Below are 19,887 nucleotides of genomic sequence, written 5' to 3'. Positions count from 1 at the left end.
GTGGAATTTTGAATACTGGGACACTCATATTCATGGCATCAACTTGTTCATCTTGTATTCTTGGGAGCTTCTTTACTTTTAATTTTTCATGGCCTAATGTAGCCTTTTAATTTTCACTAAGAGACCTATTCTTTCTATTTTTTCCCTTTGTTTTTAGTTTTGTAACTGTAAGATGGAGTTGACTCCCCAAAATATGCCAATGTGTTCTCTTTAGGAGAAATTAGTTCTTTATGATTGTCAATCATAACGCCTTCATAAATTTCAAATTCTTTTACAAGAGCATCATCATTATCAAATCAATCAAAAATAGATAGTCCACACTGGTCCCAATCCAATAGTTTAGGATAACTTGAGCGGATTTCATTATCAATATTGAATGGGCTCTAGTTGAAGGTATATATATAGATATTGGATTTAGTGGTATTATTGGGGTCATGCTTAGAAGCTGGAGGATTTGGATCCCATAATATATCGATCCAAGGTATAAGATTGGTTTGAGTGATAGGTGGAGCTATATGTTTATTCTCCATAGGTAGGCTATTAGGGTCAACAAAGATATGGTCAAGTATATAAGGAATAGTAAGGTCATTAGTCACAGGTTGGGTATCCTTGGATTCCTTTTCATCATTCAAAACATTCACAATCTTACATGAGGGTACCTTAGTACTAGGAGGACCTATTTGTAATGGTTTGAATCCAAGCCCAAAGCTAGGAGATCATCATTTTATAGTAATAGGTTGAGTAATGCCTTGTTTTTGAGGTCCAAGACCACTACATCCATCATATCTTTGTTTCTACTTGATAGAAAACATAGGTCCATACTTTTTAGGAGATATAAAAGTGGGTTCTTGGTTTACTTTCTCTTTCTTAATATAGATAAATATATTCACATAGACATGTTCTTCATGTAGGCCACCTTCACTAATGAACTTGATAGAATTGGCATTTTTTGTACTGATCTCAAAATGTTGTGCTTACAATAGTTGTGATTTACCAAAAGATTAGGGAGAAAGTGGTGACTTCCTAATGTGGAATACTTGAGACATAAAGTATTCTCCACACCCTTTGTCTTCAATCTTCAACTTTTCCTTGGCCTTACTAAGGAGTATATTAGGGTCCACATATCTAGAGTAATCTATGGGTTGTGCTTCATTGTTTGTTAGAACTTGGTACATAGTAGCATCTCTTAAATTAGTACAAAAATAGAAAGGATCTTGATCACTAGGGATGGTAACCTCTACATTTTTATAGGAAAATTTTAAACACTAGTGGTATGTAGAGGGAACTAATTTCATAGCATGGATCCAAGGGCATCCTAGTATCATATTGCAATTCATTTTGATATCTAAGACTTGGAATAATGTATTCTTGGTAGTTGAACCAACTCTGATGTGTAATATAATAATGCCCTTAAAGAAGTGTCTTCCATAATCATAGGCCTTTATTATGATTTTGTGAGAGGGATCCATATCTTCTTCAAAGTAATCTAGACCCTTAACAACTTTAAGGGTACAGATGTTCAGTCCCTCTCCTTCATCTATCAAGACATGTCTAACCTTAGCATTATGGATAAAGACTTCGAGGTGAAGGGGGTCATTGTGATTGGGTCTATCTTTAGGGACATCCCAAGGTGAAAAGGTGATCTATTATGAGGTAGATAAGTTCCCAACCATGGCCTAGAACTAGGCAACATCAATGTTATTGGGGACTACTAACTCTTTTAGGACTTGATCCAAGATCTTTTGGTGTTGAGAGGATGCACATAGTAAGTCTAGAATAGATATTTGTGTGGGGGTCTTTTCAAGTTGTTCTACAAGGTTATAATCAAAAGAAGTAGGAGAATTAGGTCTACCAGGGGCTATAGGTATAGCAAGGGTAGTGGGTCTAGAAGGAGCTCTAGGTGGAGTGATCATGGTATGATGCATAGTGACAATACAATAAGAATCCTCAACCTTTAAGTTGAATATGGATATGTGAGAGTCAGACTCATTGAAGCAATCGATGGTGTAATTATACCTAGTGCCTATGTAATTCAAATTATCCTCTGAACTTGAGTTTGAACTAGAGACCTTTTATTTGTCATGATTAGCCAAAGGATCTTTAAAGATGGTATGATCAGAATTGGATGCTAGTAGGGAGGGATCAACTGTAATTATACAATCATTGATAAGGTTTTTTATTTCATGTTTTAGCTGAAAACATGATGAGGCCTTGTATCCTTTGGTGTGGTGGTAATCACAAAATTTTTTGTCATCCCACCAAGAATCTTTAGTTAATGGTTCATCTTTGATTGGGGGTAATTGCAGAAAGTTATTACTAAGTAATTGTTAAAGTGCAATCTCAAGAGGTATCCCAAAGAGTGTAAATTTCTTGCTTTGTTTCTAGGATGTCTTCGAGGTCTATTCTATGTGGAAGTCTCAGTTTTCTATTGTTGAGGTGGTGTTTAATTGGGAGTTTGTGAATTTGTAGGGTTGCACCTTTTAGAGTTAGTTGAGGTTTCCCTACTCTGATAGTTCTTGCATCCATAATACCATCATTGGTTACATTCTTGTTCTTGGAGAAAAAAATTGCCTTGTCATTAGAAGAATTTGTGTTGGTGTTTTCATTGTTTGTTTTGAGGATTCCTTTTTGGATGAGGGCATCTTTACTGCTAGGTCCCTTTTTCATTATCTTATTGATGGTGCCTAGACTTTTGATCTTGAGTTCATACATTAAATTAGGGACTAGGTTTTCAATGCATAAATTAACTTGTTGTTCTTTAGGAATATTTAATAAGCATTGATTGACAAGGTTTCTCCACCATAATTAGAATTTTATAAATTGTTCTCCTATATTTTGTTTTTGTTGAGCATAGATTAGAAAGTGTCACCTCATTTGTAATGTTGAAGTCAAAGTGAGAGATGAATTTTTCAACTAATTCTAACCAAGATTTTAGGTTACCATGAAGTTTGGAGTATCATTTAGTATGGGCCTAGCTAGAGACAAGGGAATAGTCTCATGAGATATGTGAGCTCATCATTGACTTTAGTACAAGAGGAACAAAATTCCCCAATGTGATCAATTGGGTTGCCTTTTCCTCAATATTTTTTAAATCTTGGTGCCTCAAAATGTTTTGGAAATGGTGGCATAGACAAACTTTTGTCAAAGGGATTAGGATGTAAGTCCCTTTCTTTGTATAGAACCTATTTCTTCTAGACTCCTAATGCCTCGACTTGTTTGGATAGTTGTTTGAACTATTGTAACAAGTCCTCATTAGGGTGTTGAGTGGTACTCCTTTCTTCAAGTATTTTAAATCTCCAAGTATACCTTTTTCTATGGTGAGAAATATGTCTACTTGGTTTTGACATTTCAGTATTTGAAGACTTGGGTGTTGTATCACTAGGAGGTGGAGGTATGTTGGTACCTCCAAGGAAGAATGGCTTTGTTGTGGTACTTTTTGTGGTACTTGTTGTGGTATTTATTGTGATTTTTGTACCATAATTTGTTGCATCAAATGTTGTGGTTGTTGTTGTGCTATTTGTTGGGCTTGTTGTTGAGATACCTTAGTTGGTTGATTATAAGGCAATGTATGGGATTATTGTTGTGGAGGTATCTATTAAGATCCTTGTGGCACATATTGTTGTTGATAGGCAATTTTTGTTCTAGACACTTTTGATATTCCAACTATTGTTTTAATTTCTCTTGTTTTTTGGCAAAGATAGCTTTTTATTGTTGGAATTGTTTTTGGTACATTGTGCATGGATCAAGTGGATTTACATTGTGTTGTGTGTTGGGGATGTTGAGTCCTTGTACCACTTCAAGTTGTTGTTGATATGTTGTATTCATGTTGAGTGGATTTTGACTTGGTTGTGTATTAGGGATGTTAAGTCCTTGTACCACATAAGGTTGTTATTATCTTGGAAGTTGGTTATTTCCTTTAGAGGTGAACATCATGTTTGGGTCTTGATACTTTTTTTTGTTAGATGTTTCTTCTTGGGAGATCATATTGATTTAGCAATGAGACATAATCCTTTGGGGAATGGGTGAAATGTCAATAAGACTCTTCCATTGTATGTCAATAGGGGTTTTGGATGTTTTGCTTGGTATACTCATATGAGGCTCCATAACATTTGATGTCATAACAGTTGGTAGAGTTAGGAGAAAAGGTGCACTTTGTTAGGAGGTATGTTTGGCAACCCTAGAGTGCAAGTCCCCTTAGACACTATTGTCTAAGTTTCAATCCATATGTTTTTGCTTTACAATTTAAAGTCAAGTCAAAAGTTAAAGTCTTGAGTCTGAGTCTAGATTTCCCTTAGGATGGCCTTTCTTCTCATCTCCCTTTGAGTTAACCTAATGCATGAAATCATATGGGAAATAAATTATTTCTTGACTAGGTGATTAGGTTATGGGAGGGTTTGTTATGAATTTTTCTAATGAGAAGAAGATCTAGATGTTTCTAATGATTCATAATTCCTTGTTCCTAATCATGTTGAAGAAAAAAATTCATGTTGAGAAGCAATTCTTTATGAAAGCATTTCTTCATCTCTAAAAGTTTCTAACTCCATGGTCAAATATATATATCTAGAGAAGAATACATTTTCATAGATATATACAGAGCAAATGCAGAAGAGAAACTGAAGACTGAGGTAGAATTGGTATACAGATTGTGAGAATAGCTTAGAATCAAGTTCAATTGAATTCAATACAAAATGAATGCTTGAAGATAAGAAATGGTGAAGGAATCAAGTCAAAGGTGGTATGACTCTTTCAAAAATAAAATTGATGGCTCAGATGTGATCATAATAAGCTACATGGAAGAGAAAAGTCAAATGAAAAAAAGAATGCATGTAATTAGCCAGTTGACAAGTCAAATAGTTTAAAAGAAGATTGTGGATCATGCATGTTCTAAGCCGTCTGATTGAAATAGATCAACACTTTTTGCTATGTTTCTATGGGGAGATGCACATAAATTATTCATAGAAAAATAATGAGAGAAAGATACATGTCTAGTGGGCCATCATTTTTCATAAAGTGCAGTTAGAATTCAGTCATGAGGTACCACAAAACCCTATGCTAGATCTTCAAGCTAATAAAGTAGTGCCACATGTATGCTATGATGTACCTAGTTGGAAAGGTGGACCTATGTCATAAAACAAAGAGATGTAACATCATTTTATTACCACCATTAGATTGAGATAGATCGATTTTTGTTGCTATCTTGCTATAAAATGTTGCTCAGTTATTCTATGCAACAAAGTGACAGTTCAACATGTGTATAAGGTGGAACCAGGGTGGAAATGATAAAGAAAGGTCTCAATGTTTAAACCACAATCATTGATTTAACATTGAAGGTTAGTATTTAAAAATATAGTGACCAGTGGAATATGAAATAAGTACTTTGGCATGAAACAATACAAAATAAAAGAAACAATGATTTTCCATAGTGTTTTCTAAGATAAAAAGAAGTTGAAAGGTCATGGAGTATTTTCAAGAATATCTCTGATTCAGAATCATTGATGGAGAAGATTCAACTTGTCATATTATTGGATAATGCCATATTTTATCCTCATTTTATTTTCTATTTGCGACTTTTTCTCTACCAGAATTAAAAAATGATAGAGAACTATAAATGTAATCTCATTTGACATAACAATGGTCGAAAAGCTTGAGGCTTAATTGTTCTATAATTCCATTTATAGTATTCTTTTCATGTTTTGTGGTCCATGCATTAGGTAGTTTTACACTTAGAGATGAAAGAAAATTGTGTATGATCCTATAAATAATCAGATAGATTCCACTTCATTTTGATATTTGTAGTTTAGTAATTCTATTTGATGTTTCATATATAATTCTATTTCTTCTCTTGATAGTTTCATACATGTTGGATAATTCATTAGGGATTAAAGAATCATGTATATGAATCTATTTGATATTTTTTGAATTTCATTTCAGCTAGGTCTAATAGATAAAGCAATTCCACTTTCCTTCATATCTAAAGTTCTTTCTTTCCTACTTCTACATTTAGATGAGTAATTTACATTTAGAATAGAATTAGAAGTTAGAAAACATCAAGATAATCTACTGCAATTATTCCATTGAGTGTGATAGGTTATTCGTATACATCTTGCCTAATTTGTTTGTGCCTACAAATAATTTGGTTATCCTTTATTGGTCTTAGGTTAAGAGCTTATAATATTAAGACTTTTGATCTCATAAAAAACATATTCATTACATATCATTGAAAATCATAGGGAGATGTACCTAATCTAATTTAGAGGGCATTAATAGAGTACATACACTAACCCATTTTTTGGTAAACATCCTTTTTTTAATCCAAACATTGGGTATCAAAGAGTCAAGATTATCAAATCTAATAGGAGAACAAACTGTTAACCAACATGCATGTCTTGTTGTTGCACTATTTGATTGAGGTCAATTCTTAACATTCTTTTGGGATATTTTGGAAGAGTCTTCTTTCAATTTATTGATGGAGGTTCATCAAACAAGGGATTAATGTTAATGTGTTCAAAATTACTTTAGAGGATTTCAATGGTTGATTCTTGGTGAGATCTTATAGGTGTTATATGTGTATTTGAAAATTCCAAAGGTTATTTTCCCTTGTCCAAGTCTAAATTAATTATGGATTGTATGCTTTCAAATGTTGCATTGTTTTGATGTTTGGACTTAGGTACCTCCAAATTTGGATTAAATTTGACAATTTCTTGGGCTACCAAAAGTTTAAAGTTTTTGGGAAAAGCCTTGTCTTGGAAAACCTTAGCCATTTCTTCATCAGTGATGCCATAATCTGTATTAGAGTCATGACTTAAGTGTACAATACCTTGTTGTACATTCAATATGTTGGGGTTGAAGGTACTTGTGTTGGATTTGTTGAATTCGAAGGAGTGTGTTTGTTCATCCGCAGGTGTGGTTGGCACACTTCCACCTCTAGGTGGTATTGGTATGAATATGGGTTCAAAGTTAGGGCTCCATTGAACCATTTTGTGTTTAGGAGAATTGTTAAAAGGGAACTTCATGGTGGATGTGTAGTTAAGGGTTGATTATGTCATTTCTTTTTGGTTAGGGTTTGACAGATACATTTTTAATGGGTCCACAAGAAATGGTTGTAGACTTCTGTATGATCTATGTCAAGTATTTTCAGGGGTTTTATAGTCTTCTTTTATCATGGACAAGCTTTAGGTTGTGTTTGTACCTCAAAAAATAAGGGTCGATATAGTTCTTCAGGTCTTTGAGTTGATTGTGTCCTTATAAGTGTTGGCATGATTCCTAAGGATGCAAATACAATGGAGGAAACCTTAAATGGACTCTCTACCTCCCAAGTGTGTACCTATACTACCAATTGTGCTTCAACAATACCATGTGCACACTTGGTGCACTTAAAGCCCTAAAGGTATGTGATTGGTAAGTAGAAGGTATGCAGTTAGTAAAAAAATATGTGTTAGGGTGACAAATATGTAGAGTGTGAATGATCTAAGTTTTTTTAGGTGTTTTCTAGGGTTTAGGGATGTAACGTAAACTATGAGAATGTAGTTTAGGGTGTTGTAAGATAAAATGAACTTCCCAATTACCAAGTGAGCTTTGAAACTACCAACTACACCCTTGGTGAACTTGGGCCCCTCAAGGTATGCAATTGATAAGAAGAAGGTATGCAGTTGGTAAAATAGGACAAAATTTGATAATTAGGATGTGGGTATGCAAGATATAAGTATTTTTTGGATTTTTAAGGGTTTAGGTATGTTATGTAATCTATGAAAGTGAAAAATTACCTAGGGTTTTGATATGAAAGATGCAAATGTCCTAATGAAATGATGCACAAATGCAAATGTGAATGATGTTTTGGGTTTTGACTAATGTGTATGAAAATGACTCTATGGTGTGCAAAATGAAGATTAGGGTTGAACTTTGGACTTGGAAATGATGTTAGAGGTTGATGTATGAAAGTTAGAATATGAAAAGGAAGGTATGCTAAGGTTAATGATGTTTGGGACATGCAACATGGAGATATGAGATCAAGAAGGTAAGTTGATTGATATACAAGTTAATGGTGCTTGATATTGGAAGAGATGCTAGGGTTTTGAACTATGCAACTTGAAGAGGTTATGTAGCTAGGGTTAAACAAAATGACATTTAGGAAGACTAGGAATATGATAATTCTATGACAAGGTTATATGCAAGGTTTTTAACTTAGGATCAAATATTTGGAAAGTATTAGTCTAAGAGTTTAACCTTGTGAAGATGGAATTTGGATCTTGACAAAAAAAAGAGAAAAAAATTGAAAAAAATCAAGATGATAAAAATAACAAGGTCAAATCAATCAAGACATAGATAGAGTTTGATCCAAGAAAATGATATAAAAAATTTATGACAAAAGGACTAGTCAAGATCTATCATTCATCAACATAAGGAGATACTTTAGGACTTGTACTTTGTTATGATTTTTGACTCAGTTCAAAGGGTTTTGGTTCCAAAATGAGGTTTGTGAGGGAGTCAAAATGAGGGTTATGCTAATTGGATATGAAATATACAAAGGTCCTAAGATGTAAATGTTGACATTTCAGTCAAGTTTGTTTATAAGTGACACACACAATTCATTAGATAGCTAGCAACTACTAAGCTTGTTGTATATTTAATAGTGTTAACCAAGTAATTTAGGCTCTATCGAGTTCTACAATTGCTATCAAGTTTAATGAACAATATTTAGTTCATACCAAGAAGCATCTACCAGGTTGGTGATTATCAGTGTAAATCAAGCTTCATAGTGTTTATCAAGTTTCTCAATGCAAACCAAGTTCTCTAGTGCTTACCAAGTTTGCAACTTCAGCAATGACAATCTAGTGTTGATCGAGCTATGTAGTCTCAACCAAGTGATTCAATTTATATTGAGTTTGTAGTGATAATGTTAATTGAGCTATGGAATGTGAATCAAGTGATTCAATTTATATGTCAAGTTTCATAGTATTCATCAAGTCACCAATGCAAACCAAGTTCAAACTACTTGGAAGTGATTAGTATGGGCTAAGCTTCTACATCTACCAAGTGCATGATGATTTCGAGCATTGACAATGGTTTTTGAGTGTTAGAACCTCAGTGAGTTTGTCTTCAGAACTTGAGTACCTGCAGTTGGGATGACTTTGTGTATTTTGGTGAAACATGTATTCTATCTAAATTTGATGAATTGTAAATTGGATTGTTATATATGTAATGTATTGTATCACATCCAAACAAAAAGAAGAAATAGAATATTAAGAAGACACTAAGAGTGGAAGTGTGACGTAAAAGGATACAATAGTATAAGGAGCAGCAAAAATTTATCTATCACAACAAGGTGATTACTACACTCAAAGAGATCTCATTCAACAAATCAAGGTTGTAGATCAAAGATTAGCCACTGGTTCATCCTAATAGGTGGAACAATTAAATCTTTTCACAAGGTAGACTTAATAGTCTTTTGTAAATCTCTTTACTAAGTGCATACTTCACTGTATGTTTTTAAATCCTTTTGCAAGGTAGACCTAGTAGTCCTTACTGCTCTTAATAGGGTAGATCATCAAAAGTGATCATTATAAGCCTTAACAAGCCAACTTTATACTACAATACTAAATCTTGTGGCTATCATTCCCACCCTAATTTTACTTTCTATTTGGGAGGTTTTTGGATCACCATATTGTGTGTCAAAGTGTTATGAACATTTTAATGCTTTCAATTTTTCATGTATGCAATTAGATCATAATTGACATGAGGGATTAATTTGTAAATAAATATTAAGTTTACTTGGTTATTGATTTTTTCTTCTCCTCTTAGTAACCTATCCTATCTTATATTTCAAACAATTGGTATTAGAGCTTGTGGTTCTTAGAGAAAATTTTTAACAACTTGAGCAAAAGATTAGAGGCTATGGAGGTATTCAGACTTGATAAGGCCATTGATAATAAAAAGCTAGATTTGGAATTGGCTATTGGACAACTTAAGAAAGCAAAGGAGCAACTCTCTCAATCCTTGAAAAGAAGAAAAGATCTTGTAGAATAGATGAATGATAAACTCTACATTGAAGAAAGAGTTGAAGATATCTATTTAGAAAATAATTCAAATGAAGCTAATAAAGAAATTAGTGAACTATTAGAAAAGAATGGTACACTTCAAGAAGAAATAAGAAAGTTGAAAAGAGAACAAGAAATTTAGTTAGTAAGATTGTGTGAAGTCATGGAAGAGAAGAATACAATAAAAGAAGAGTTAGAAGGAAAGAGCAATGAAATTCAACATCTATTCCTTCAACAAGTAGACTTCATTAATTATCTTACTAATAAAAATGAAGAAATCACAAATCTAAGATCAAAGAATGAACGATTGCACAATGATTTAAACACTGAAAGAAAAACCAATGAGAGGATGGTGAAATCTCAAGTAGACATGAATCAATTGAATGAGCAAAGCCAATATAGATAAAAAGGCAATTTAGGAATTGAATATAGATAAAAAGCTGAATCATCCAAGCAAGGAACTCAAGAGAATCAAAATCCTACTTGCAATCACAATGGTAAGCTAGGTCATACATCAAACAAATTTTGGAGTCATGGTAAAGCTAAATTCAATGGAAAATGCTACAATTGTAATCAGCATGGTTGTAGAGCTAATGAATGCAAAGAGAAACCTAAATTTGAAGGCAAATATCACAAATGCAAGAAGTATGGGCAGAAATCTTCTAAATGAAAAACTAAGATATTGAATCCAGTAGAATAGATTGTAAAAGGTATATTTGGTTGGGACTAAAATACTTGGTGTAGATGTCACTACTGTAGAGAATTCAGACACATTATAATGAATTGTGTAAAACATCACACGAGGACAAGAGACAACACTAACAGATATTTTATTTGTATAGAACTTGGACATCTTGCCAAGAATTGTACGACACTAGAAGAATTAAAGATGAAAAGAAAGCCAAGGCTTATAACATTAGAAAAAAAAATGAGAGAGCAATGGATTCTAAAATCTTCTAAGAATACAAGTTTCAGCAATGAAGTACATGTCACTCAATAATTGGGTGACTCAAGCATTTCAACTTGATCTCCCACAAGGATAAATACAACTAAGATTTTGAAGTAGACATCCTACATCAATTCTAGTCAAGGTAGAAGGAAAGATCCATATTAGTATTCAAGATACAAAGGGATCACCAAGTGTCTAAGGAAATTTTGGACCTTGTCAAGCAAGGTTAGGAGGAACTAAGTCATTTTATGGACACTAAGTCATTAATGACTCTATTGAGAAATTAATTCAAGCTTAGTGGAAGATAATATGTCATCAACCAAGAAAATGTATCAAGCATTTATGGTGATTGAAAGGGGAAATTTGTTAAGAAGGGTGAAATTGAATGCATTTGTCACCATGAATTTTCAAGACATATTTGTGAAGAGTGATTTTTGTGCATCCAAGCAATCTATGAAAATTTTACTATGTTTTCACAAACCCTACCAAGCGATGGCATCCTCTAGTAGCAAGACAAAGAAAGGGTCCAAGATGTTAGTTTGAGGAGTTGAATGGAAAGCACTAGATTTCAAGCTGAGTCTAGCTATTGTAGAAACACTTGATCCTATTGGAGCTCAATTATAGATTCCATCGAAGGTATTTTTTGTTAATGATATTTGCTTATAGTTTAATTATTAAACTCAAAATATAGGAATCCTAGAAATGGATGAAAGGTTAGAAAATTTGAGTGGGAATGGTGTGTTAAAACTTGAGCATCAACACCTAGAAACCAAGGTTTTAAACCACATTCCTCACATGCCCCAAGACTTTTAGATAAAATGGATAAGTTTTATCCTTAGCTTTGTGCACAATGGGTAGTTATGGTTAGAGAAATCTATTCCCATAACAAATAAAATGATTCATCAAATCAAGGAGCTCCCAATGTTGGTAAAGGCAAAAATAACTAAAATCCTAAGTCAGGTAGAACTGGAGAAGAATACCCTTGCCAAATGGGATAGAAGGGGTATGAAGATTAGTTGTGTTACTAATATGGAGCTGAAATTTGGAATTCATATAATTGTACACCATATATATATATCTAGTCGACTCAATATGTATCATGTGAGGTAGTGGATCTTGCTTTCAAAGTGGTCAAGAAAAACATGTCCTTCAACCTTGCCAAGTTGATGTTGAACCAATTCAACAAAAACATAGAGAGCATCAGGTCATCAAAGAATAATATGTGTAAGTTTGGTTCACTCTTAACTTGTCTATTTTTATTTGTGAATTTTTTTTTCCCCTCAAAAGATATAGTTGTATGAAGAAAATATTTGCCTGTTCTTTATCAAATCAATGAGTATATAGTAGAAATGGGTGAAAATTATGTCAGTATCATGGACAACTATTTTGATGCATTCAAGGATAAGATGAATAATAGATTCAAAATAGCAAAGATACTTGTAGAAGATGGCAAGGATGATATTTTTTCTATGGTAGATTGTACCAAAGTGTATATACAAGTAGTAGAATCAAGAATCGTATGGGTCAAGCCTCTAGGTTATGAGGTCAATATTGATGACACCAGAAATATTATTGAGGCATTATTAAATGAACCTATGGATCCAAAAGCCACATATTTTGGTACATATAATGAAGCTAAGGCCATAATAGAACTAGAGATAAAACTTCCTCAAGTGGCTAGCAAAGGGAAGAAGAGGATAGCTAAATTGAGACAAACTAGTTCTACTCTCCTATTAATAGAATGTAAAGGTGATGATGTGATTGATGATGATGTAGAAGATGAAGAAAAATAAAAAGAAGAAGATCCAGTCAAGAAGAAAGGTAAGGTTATCATAACCAAACCTACAAAGTCATCTACTTTAGTGTTTACAAGAAGAGCATCTAGAAAGAAACTAAAAATGGGTGAAGAAGTAGGGGATGTGATTTTCAAATGGCCTCCACCCACATTTCAAGAGAAATTGAAAGAAATTGATTCTAGAGAAGACATAGAAAATTTTAAGTCATTAAGATATGAAACTAGAAATGAATAAGAAAAGAAGCAAGTTGAAGACATGATTGTGTCTAAACTAGGTAAATGGAGATATTCTCCTAAAAACATGTACAGTAGATTCCCAATGAACTGATCGAGAAAACAAAGCCAAGATGGGAACATGCCAAGAAAACTACTAACAAGATATATGAGCAACCTCTGAGGCAACTCATTCCAAGCTTATATAATAAATAAGTGAAAAAATCCATCAAGTAGAATGAAGAAAAAATTACATTGAAATTCAACACTTTCTCGATACTGATCAATGACATTGAATATATGGTGAAGAATTCCACTAACACATGGAAGAACATCTACAAACTTCATAAGTAGAGTGATTTTGTTGTTCATATTAGTGATAAGGATGATGATGGTGAAGATGACAAGGAAAAAGAAGACAATGATGATGAAGAAGAAACAAATGATGAGGATAAAGATGATGAGGAACAAGAACATGAAGCCACCAAGGAGAATCTCCCTGAGATTCAAAGCATTGAGGAGACCAACCCTAAGAAGATTATAGCAATGATTATAGCCTCACTTCCTCACTCTCTGAGCAAAGATTTAAAGCCATCTATCTTAGAGAAAGCTACAACCAAGTTGGTTGTGTCAAACACTACAAATCCAAACACACAACCAATCTCTACACCTATTCATCTCAAAACTTCATTAACTGAAGTGACCATCACTTCATCTACTGAGTAGTTAGTACTTCCTCCTTCATTAATTTTGGTTACTCAGCAACAAGGTATTTCTTCAATAAGTGCAATCTCTACTTTTATTGCCACTCCTTCCACTTCCACTATTATTACTATTCCAAGTATGCAAATAATAAGTACAAAGATAGTTGAGAGCAAGCCTCAACTGAGTACAAAAGTTTCTAGCAAAGGAAAAGATAAGGAAGAAGACATTGATCTTGATGAAGATATATTTATCCTAAATTAGGATATCTCTACTCTAAATCTTGATTAAATTCATTATAGTAGGAAAGCTTTTGCAGAAGAAAGCTAAGCAACAAAGGCTTAGAGAAAAAAGGAACAAAGAATTTCAAGTGCTAGAAGATGCAAAGAACATTCTTGCAGATGTACTTAGCACTGATATTGACACTTCTCAACCTATTTTGGCTCAATTAGTAAAAATAGTCTAGAAATTAAATAAAGATTTGAATGAAAAACATAAATTTTTGCAAAGAGTAGAGAAGAAATTTGAAAATAAAGTTTTGGAGCTAGTTGCACAAAAGATTTCCATATACCAAGTAGACTTGTCTAGTATTCTTAGCTCATTAGAAACCTCTACCAATAATGTCACCTCTCTATTTTGTAAGCTCTATGATACATCCATCTTTACATAGGAAATCAAAGATAAACTCTCCAAAATACACAAAGAACTAAAGGCATGTACACACCAGTTGTCACTTGATCCAAGTTATAGTTTTGTTCACTATATAAAGATCAGATTTCTAACTGATATGCAAGCATAATTAATGAGGGAAGAAGCCAAGATAAGAACTACACTTGTAGATATATAAGGCATGATTCCTATAAACATGGATGCATTACAAAAACATATTGCACATGCTAAAACTCTCATCCATGATAACAACTTCTCCATAGTTGATCATATGATAGAATTATCAATAGAAGTTTAGATTACATTGCATGCAAGCAAGGTGTTGCAAGAAAATTGGGACAAGACATTGTCAATTATTTTAAAGGTACATTCTGACTTCTTGTTACATTTTAGCATAATTGTATAACATACATCTTTAGCATTTATGTCAAAAAGGGGGAGAACATATATATATATGTATATGTATATATATACCTGTATATGTATACATATACATATATATGTATATATATGTATACATAGATATGTATAGGTATATGTATACATATACATATACATATTATTTCCTTTATATATATATATATATATATATATATATATATATATATATATATATATATAAAGGAAAGAATATTTAATGATGCAATAAAAAGGGAGAAGTTAAGAAGATGTATATAACATGTAAAGTATATTGAATATATATGTATGGGGGAGAAACATGATAGTATACATATACATGTATAGATATTGAGATAAAACATCTTTTCCAAAAGCAATTTTGAAAAATCTCAAAAAATAGAGTATGTTACTGAGTTGAAGACACAGGATGGAGACTAAAGAGTTTTTTGAACTTTTTGAGAATTTAGTTTTGATTGATAAGTGTTTTTGTCACTTATGCCAAAGGGGGAGATTGTTGAAATTTTAGTCAAGTTTGTTTATTAATGGCATACACACTTAATCAAATAGGTAGCAACTACTAAGATTATTGTATAGTTAATAGTGTTGACCAAGTAATTTAGGCTCTATCAAGTTCTACAATTTCTACCATGTTCAAGGAACAATATTAAATTTACACCAAGTAGAATCTATCCGGTTGGTGATTATTAGTGCAAATTAAGCTTCATAGTGTTTACTGAGTTTCTCAGTGCAAACTGAGTTCTCCAATGCTTATTGAGTTGACAACTTCAGAAATGAGAGTCTAGTGTTGACTGAGCTATGCAATGTCAACCAAGTGATTTAGTATATATTGAGCTCATAGTGATAATGTTAACCAAGCTATGTAGTGTGAATCAAGTGATTCAGTTTATATGTCAAGTTTCATAGTATTCACTAGTGTAGACCGAGTTCATACTACTTGGAAGTGATTAATATGGACTGAGTTCTAGGGTTCCAAAATGGTCATGTTGGTCACCAAGTGTGCTATGATAGCACCAAGTGCACTTTGACAACACCAAATGTACCTATGATACACTTGGGGCTAGTTTGAGCATTGTTGGTAGTTTCATGGCATAGTTGGGAGATTGAGTTTAAAGCTTGTTGATCCTAGACTAGGTGATTGTCATATTGCTATACTAGAGAGCTAAGTTGTTAAGGATGATGCAAGAATCATATTAGAGGCGAAAAATGAAGCTTATGACTTGAGGAATGAATCCCTAAGTGAGAAAAATGAAGTTTAGGACATGTTGATTGAAGTTCAAGACATGCTGAGAAATGGGGACCTATCCAAGCACCTACTAAAACTCCTAATGTCCCAAAATGCTATTTAGAAGTCTAAACTAGGTTTTCAAGTGACTAAATATGCTCAGATAAAGCCAACTATGCCCCTAGTGCACTTGGGGCTAGTTTGAGCAAAGTTGGTGGTTTTAGAGTGCAATTAGTAAGCTGGGCTAAAACTAAGCTAATTTTAGGTTCTGCCTATTCCATATTGTTATTCTAGAGACCAAGTTGATAGGAGACAATGGTATGATCAGAAAGAAGGTTGAAAATTATGGTTAGAATACATAGAATGAGGGTTAAAGTGTGCAAGATGAATGTTGGGTATGCAAGGATGCAAGATGGAAGATGAAATATGAAGTTTAAGGGCAGGAAAGTGAAAACTAGGTGATGTAAGAGGAAGCCTAAGGAATGCACTCTGAATGATAAGGGATGAAAAATGAAGACTAATACTATGGAATATGAGGCCTAGAGAATGCAATTATGAGGCTCAAAATATGGTGAATGCAATTTTATGCTATGCAAGGGTGGAATCTAAGTCATGCCAAGCACTCTTAAGGTTACGAGTCTCCATGTTTTCAACATCTTGAATATTTTGGACCAAATTTTACAATATTTTTACAATGTTGTAATGTTTTGACAAGTTTTGAATAGTATCTAAGGTGTAAATTTATAAATTGGGCTTTATCTTGATTAATGTTTTACACACACAAAAGACATAATAAAACAAGAATAGTTGGTGTTAAAGTAAAAAGACACACCACAACCTAGGCTTTAAGACTATATCCACTAAATTTCTACTTGAACCAAAGTTCAACCACACTTATCTAGAGTGGAAAACCTAGGATCTTGGCACCACATGTTCCCCCTTCTAGCACCCTCAATTCTCAGGGCTACCAAGATCCAAATCCCAAGGGTCATCACTTCCCAAGGGATTGTTGCCTCTACTAAGGACCGCAATTATGTGGGATATCTTCACAAGCATGGGTGACCCCCTGAGTCAGTGGATAGAAAGGTTTTTTCAATCTAAGACTATGTGTTTAATACAAGCATTATGTTTAGCAAGTGAATGATAACCTTCCTCAAAAAGTTTCCCAGCCTTGAGAACTAGGGTTTGACACACCAAAAGGTTACTAGAGGAGATCTATCATGTGTGAATACTACTAATATGACATTAGCCATATCAAGTTTTTTATAGTAGCTAGAATTTTGACCTAGCTTTGGCTCATTACTACTTTGAGGTCATCCCCTAGGGATCACAAAGTGGTGAGTCTTGGGTCTTAGGTAGGCCTCTCTAAAGAAGTTACATAGATTTCTCTTGCAGCCAAGATCCATGAATGGCGAGGGGAGAGGATAAATCCATGTAACTCTTGGGGTTCTAAACAATGCATGGATACTAGAGAAAAAAGAAAAGTTCTTTTTAGTGCACTAAAAAAAGTGTTATCTAATCTAAGAAATCCACACACAATGTTTAGACAAGCACACAGGTCTTCAACAACATCCTGCAAACAAGAATTAGTAGTTTGTAAGTGATATGTCTTCTTCTAATGATCACAATGTGCCACAAATAGATCATCAATAACCTAAAAATATATATTCTAGGTCCTAGAATGATATTAAAACCCTAGATGCAAATTCTAATTAAAATAGGTGTTTTTTTGTGAACCAAGTGTGCTTTGACATAGTAAACTATGCCTTAGAATGCCAAAACCATCAAGAGCCCCCCAAGTGCACTCAAATAGTAATAATTGCACCCTTGGTGTAGTTGGGGCTAGTTTGAGTGCAGTTGGTAGTTTCTAAGTAAAGTTGGGAGAGCAGGGGTAGACTGTGGGGAAATGAGGCCAAAACAATACCCAAAACTTGAAATTTTGAAACCTACCCAACCGAGTGTGCTTAGACAACATAGAGTGTACCCATGGTGCACTTGGGGCCTAGAAGGGTGCAATTGGTGGTTTTGGAGAATAGTTGGTCAAGTGTGCACAATAGATGAGGGCTATAGAGACTCCTATGCCCCTAAAACAACTTCCTAAACATCCCAAGTGCATCCTGATAGACCAGAGTGCACCCTAGGAAAACAAGCAACAAAAATGCATAAATGAAAGCTTAAAATCATGTTACTAGCCTCCCTAATTAAACTAGGTGTGATAAGAAAGAGTAGATAGACATTATACCCCTCCAAATGAGCTCCTTCCTTGCACCTACAAGGACAAAAACAAGAAACCCAAGTTAGGTTTAATGATCTTCATGTTGGGTTCACCAATTGTAGGACTAGAAAATGAGTTATTATCTAACACACTATGATCAAATCACAAAACTCAATAAAAATATGTTAATACTCTCTAGTATACCATGAAAATCAAATAAAACAAAGAAAGCAACACAAAGTAAAACTCCCTCTTTTAGTTTTAGCTCACATATCCTTCTTTCTTCTCCATTTGATGTAGCTCCAATTGCCTATATTGCACACAATTAAATGCAAACGATTATTGATGAGATGATTCCATGAGAGTACTAGAAGAGTGATATGAAGCCTAATGGATGCTAAGAGATGAAGACATTAAGAATATGACTCTTAAGGAAGTTGAAGACTCTACAAAATTAAGGCAAAAGGACTTAGGATCGGAAAAGGGAGCAAGAAGGCTCAATTTATAGCCTACATAAGAGAGGAGATGAGTGAATGAGAGGGTGATTACTTTTTATCTTGAATATTCATCTTGGCATGAGATTATTTAGGTTATCTATGACACATATTACATAATATGTCAAATGTAAGATTCTACGATGTGTGAAAGTCAACATGACTAACAATGGATGGGAATCTATGACATGCTTATGACATCCCAATGTCACTTCTAGCCAAGAATCTATAAAAATGAAAGCTTATTATAGCCACGCATAAAGAATCAAATATATGCAATATGACATATTTAGCCAAGTGTAAATGGAGAATCTATGATGTATCATTTCCATGTGTCACAATGATGTCAAGGTTATGTCAAGATTATGTGGAATATTTAAATTACAAATTCATTATTCCACACAAATGGGAATTAGTAATTTGGAAATTAGAAGTGGAAAATATGACTTAGGAAATTGTTAATTTCCATGGCTTATGAATGATGAATCAATTAATTAATAATATTAATCAATTGAGGAAGCTTGTTTAGTCAGAACAATTAGTAATGCATGGTGAAAATGATTGGAATGACATAGGATTAAATTATGGCTTATTTAATCCTATAGAGAAAATTATTAGATGATTGGCCAATTTGATTAGATAAGTGTAGGATGAAATGTGATGATTATGTAGATCAACTAAGATGATAGTGGATAGATCAAAGCCATGATCAAATTGATTGATTAATTGAAATTGATAACATTCCAAGGACCCATGACATGGATTAAGGACATGTAACATTTAACTAACATTGTAAATGCTATAAGATCGAGATTGATTGATAGGGTTGATCATAATAACATTGACAAACACTGTCAATGTTATTAAATTGATTTGATAATGTCATGATCTAACATTTAGAGACTCAAAAAAGTCAACGATTAGATAATGTGAATGATAATTTTCCCTCGTACTTAGAGACCTGACAGTACCAAGGTTTGATTTGATAAGTTTGATAGGTTTTGATAGGTTTCCAAGCCATTGAGAGACATGACAATGCCTAGGGTTGGACAAATGATGATATATTAGGGATTTGTGACACACTTTGGGTTAATTGTGATTGATTTGGGGTGATTTCAAGTAGGTTTGGGTTGATTTTGAGTTGATTTTATATGATTTTTGGTTGAGAAGATGA

The sequence above is a fragment of the Cupressus sempervirens genome, chromosome 6 (genome assembly GCF_028749045.1).
Source record: "Cupressus sempervirens isolate cs-2001-9-10 chromosome 6, ASM2874904v1, whole genome shotgun sequence".
NCBI lineage: Eukaryota > Viridiplantae > Streptophyta > Pinopsida > Cupressales > Cupressaceae > Cupressus > Cupressus sempervirens.
This window is presented reverse-complemented; position numbering follows the sequence as displayed.